The sequence below is a fragment of the Papaver somniferum genome, chromosome 9 (assembly GCF_003573695.1).
Source record: "Papaver somniferum cultivar HN1 chromosome 9, ASM357369v1, whole genome shotgun sequence".
Classification (NCBI taxonomy): Eukaryota; Viridiplantae; Streptophyta; class Magnoliopsida; order Ranunculales; family Papaveraceae; genus Papaver; species Papaver somniferum.
In genome coordinates this window covers 92,750,259-92,755,340 of record NC_039366.1, presented here as the reverse complement: position 1 = coordinate 92,755,340, position 5,082 = coordinate 92,750,259, and positions in this window count along the sequence as shown.

Genomic DNA, 5,082 nt, shown 5'->3' with positions numbered 1-5,082 from the left:
GATGGGGGCGGCTAGAGGCCACCTGCGTTTTGCAGGCGCGAGTTTCGTCTGCAAGGATTTAGAGGTGCGAACTGTGATGGCTTTGGCACAACCTCTAGGAATTACAACTGCCTTAACAATAGAAACTGGGGATTTAGTTTTGGCATCCATAACCGCAATTGAAAGGCAATGCCCAAAATTTCTCTTCGGGACAGACTCAAAAGACCTCATTCGATTCTTCGCCGCTCCTGCTACTCCACTTTGGTATATTTCAGGGACGATTGAAGAAATAAAGAAAAGAATGCAACAGATTCCGCAAGCTGCGATCCTACACAACTACAGAGAAGGAAATCAGGCAGTGGATGGCATTGACAATCATGCATCATATGGAAGTCAAACATGAAATCTATCAACCAAAATTTGGGACCAGGCAATCCCATCTTTTGTTGGTCAAATTATTTTCCATGACTCTCTGGGTACCACATATCCACGTGAAATTATAACTTTTTTTTTTGGTTTAAGGAAACAGATACATCAGAGAAACAAAAAAAAAAAAGGAAACAAAACTTAGCCAGCCAGTAGTGGCGTCAGACAAGAGTCTAGTAATAGAAAGGGGGATTTGGGAAGATGTCCAGATGACTTGGACATTATGCTTCACAGCATAGGAAGTAAGGTTATGAGCTGAAGAATTAACTCTTCTCTTCACGAAATTGTAAGTAGCCGAGAAAAGAGAGTTGGACATTCTCTTTGTTTCTTCGATCAATCTTAAAATTCTCCAAGGGGTCCGTGCAGATTCTTCGTTGAGCACTTTAACTACGAACTCACAATCACCTTCTATGATGCAGTACTGGAATTGCATTTGGTTGGCAAGAGTTGTTGCGAGAAGGAATGCAAAAGCTTCAGCTACCTGGGGTATCGACTGGCGTTGAATTGTGGTAGCAACTACAACAATCTGGTTGGTATAGTCTCTTGCAATATCTGCGGCAGCAGAGTCTCCAAGATGTATAGATGCATCGACATTGATTTTAATGACACCATTTGGAGGGAGGGACCAAACGGGACCATTATTTGAACTGGATACAACATCCGCGGCTTGTAAAATTGTTGTGCATGGAGAATCCATCTGAAAGAATTTCTGAAACCAATAGGAAGCATCTTTGAGAATTAGTGGGATTTAAGGTTTAAGCTTCTCAAAATGTAGTCGGTTTCTTGCTTTCCAAAGAGCCTAAAACACGCAAGCTCCTTGACAGAAGGTGAAACCGTCATCCTGCAAACTTAGCCAAAGAGTGAGAAATTTCTTAATGGAAAAAGAACGATTGTCTGGGACTCTAAAAGAGATTGATGACCCAAAGAGAACTGTTTTAGCTAAATGGCAGTGTAAGAAGAGATGATCAACAGACTCCTCCTCATTGCCGCAGATTTGGCAGTCAACATGGATGTTGTCAATGATTTTTCTTAGCTTGTTTAAGATGCCGACTCCATTATGTAACAGTCTCCCGAGGAATGTCTTTATTTTTGGAGCAAGATTCTTTACGGACCAGAATTTATGCCAGGGGAAGGAATCATCATTTCGAGAAGAGGATTCTCCATTGAAATCTGCCAACATTCTTCAGAATGAAGACGCAGTAAACTCTCCATGGTTGGTTAGGCGCCAGATGAGTTTGTCCTGAGTTTCCAAGGAAAAAATCGGTATCGAGAGAATATGTTCTGCGACGTATGGATCAAACAGTTGGCACACCAAGCCACTATTCCAGGTTGGGTCTTCATTGTTAATGAGATCTTTCACCGTCGTAACTAAAGGAGTATTCACCAGAGGGGTGGGTGTGTGACCAGGGAGAGATGGAATCCAAGGGTCAGACCAAACCTTTATATTTGAGCCGTTTCCATCCATAAGCATCTTTCCTTCAAAAAATTTCTGATGTCTAACATTGCAGACCAAGTAGAAGAGCACTTTTGGGGTTTTTATGGCTGTCCAAAAAGAATACTCTTCGGCACAAGGGTAGTGGCCATATAATAAAGGGGGATTAAAGCCAATACAACTTGTATAAGGGTTGTTCTACCTGCATATGAAAGGAAATGCCTCTTCCAACCACAGAGTTTGTTATCGAACTTTTCCAAGAGAAAATCATAGGTGTTTATCCTTTTATCATTTTTTAGGATTTTCACTCCCAAGTACTTCTCATTGATATCCATTTTTTTTTAACTCCCAACCTATTCATAATTTCCAACAGCCTTTCACAGGAAACTTCTTTACTAAACATAATTGAGGACTTGGAGATGTTCACATTTTGGCCTGACCAAGACGAGTAGTCGTGGAGGGTTCTGAAGATAGCGGTGACAGTTTTTTCGTTCATAAATCCAAAGAGCATAACGTCGTCTGCGAACATCAAATGTGAAACTGGTGGCGCCCATCGATTTAATCTGTATCATGAGTAAAGATCATCGAGTTCCATTCTCATCATAATGCTTGATAAGCTCTGATAACAAAGTATGAAAAGGTATGGCGACGAAGGGAGGCCTTGTCGTACGCCTCTTTGTCCACTAAAAAAACTTCTGGTTGTCTGTTTACAAGAATGGAAAAAGATGTTGTTTGCACACAATCCATTATCAAAGAATGATTAACACCCGAGATACCAAAGCTGTGTAAAGCCATACTTAAGAAACCCCAATCTACACGATCAAATGTCTTGCTCATATCTAGCTTTAATGCGAAAGATCCCAAGATAGAGTTTGAGTGAGACATTAAATGGATTAACTCCTTTGCAGAAACAATATTGTCTATTATTTGACGACTGAGGATGAGCGTCGATTGATTATTCTCAATAAGTTCATCTAAGAAAGGACTCAACCTCTTTGTGATGATTTTGGTGACAATTTTATATATAACGTTGCACAAGGAGATAGGTCTGTATTCACCTGGGGTAGACAGATTCTTGGTCTTCGGAATTAAAGCAAGAGAAGTGTGGTTCATCCCGGGAGGCGGTCTAGCATATCTGAAGCAATCCTGAACAAGGTTGGTGATCTCAGCTCCAATTATATGCCAACTCTTCTTGTAAAACAAAGCAGGGTAGCCGTCAGGTCCCGAAGCTTTGAGAGGCTTCATGAGTTTAATGACAGCCAGGATCTCATCGGTAGACGGAACTGCTGCTAGTGACCTGCACTCAGACTCAGAAAGAGAGTTAGATTTATCCATAGAGAATAGGTTAGGAGTGACAGAATTGTCGACAGTGAATGCATTCTGAAAATGGGTAATTAGCATCTTTAATCAACTCATGGTCAGATATCCAATCCCCACTTTCATTTTTAAGAGTGACAATTCTGTTTTTGCTCCTTCTGTGAATGAAAGATAAATGAAAAATGTGAGTGTTTTTAACTTTTTATCAATGCTAGGAATCCAATTGGATTTGTTTCGTTGCTCCCAAAACATTCTTTATCTTTTCTCCAGGGTCTCGATCTTTTTAATAATGATGGTTTCTTCCTCTCTTATATCTGATAAGTGAGCCCTTGATTGTAAATCAACCAACTTTTGTCTTTCCACTTCCAACTCAAAATGGATGTGGTCAAAAGTTTGTTTGCTCCATTTCATTAGGTGGTTACTAAGAGAATCAAACTTTGTCTGAGTGTTGTCAGTGGAAGAGTTCCAGCATTTTTCTAGTTCTTCTAAAAACTGAGGATGATCCGTTCAATGCGACTTTGAATTGTTTATTTCTCTTAGGACCTTTCCTTTGGGTGTTGATAAGGATCGGTGCATGGTCACTGTTGATTCTGGGAAGGTGGAGAACAACTGCATCTTCAAATATTAGTCTCCATGAGGTGCTTGAAAGTTCTCTGTCTAATCTCTCGAATATAGGTTCAGCATTGCGAGTGTATCTGTACCAGGTGAAGGCTGGGCTGGAGAAACCCAAGTCCATAACATCTCTATCATGCGTGAAGTTCCTGAATTCTCTACATAAGCTGTTGTGATTGTTGGAGCCACCATGCTTTTCAGCGATGTTGTTGATCACGTTTAGGTCTCCAATAAGACACCATGGATGAGAGGTATCGGCGGCCATGGAGGAGATATTGGTCCAGAAAACATTTCTGTTGGCTGTTTCAGGGGGACCATATATGCAGAATAATTCCCATTCAGGGATAGAGAGATGTTGTTCAATTGCCCAACCTATTATATTTGAGTTCGAGAAAGTGACAGTCAGGTCAATGTTATCATGCCAAAATAAAGCTAACCCACCGCTTCTGCCAAAGCAAGGGACATAGTGGAAGTGACAATAGTTCAGAGAGTTGCAAAACCTGATGTTGTTTCTCTTGTTAAGTTTAATTTCCGAAAGAAAGAGAATCGAGGGATTACAAGCTCTTAGGAATGAACTCAGGGTAGAAACTGTCATGTCATTCCTCATACCACGACAGTTCCATGAAATCACTAACATGACCCTTGCGACTTTTTGAGGATAGTCGCCACATCCTTTTCAGTAGTTTAAGGTGAGTTATGAAGAATTTTAGCTGGAGGATCGCAATCCATGGGGGTTAGAGTTCTTTTAATACTAGAGAGTTGTCTTATTTTACATTTGTTAGGATTGGGAATGGGAGTGGTTCTAGCAGCTCTTTTCCATCATTTTCTTGACGAAGAAGTTGAGGTTGGGGATTCTGGTGGATTGGGGGATCAAGGGTTGGGGGATTTGGATTGTTGAGATTGAGTATGGGCTGATAGTCTGATACCATGCTTTGTGTTGGGATGGTGATGGACTTGGGTATCGAGACAGCAGGTGGAGTATTACCGGAAGGTTCAGATCCATAATGGTTGGTGGGTGGATTTTTGGGGTATTGTTTGAAGTGCTGGGTGATATTTTTGATGATGTGAAACAATGATTTGTTGGCTCTGAAGTTCAGAAGTGGTATTAGGGGAAGATCCGTTACTCAGCTCTTCATCATGGTAATTATTTTCATTATTTATGACAATTGATATTAAGGGATTTGTGGGCGTTACTTTTTCTTTGGCGGGAAGAGCAACAAAAGTTTGGGTATATGGAAGGAATTCATTGGTTTGATGGTTACATGGGTGATGGTTGGACGGAGATGGGTGGTTTGATGGATGGTCGGAGTTTTTCG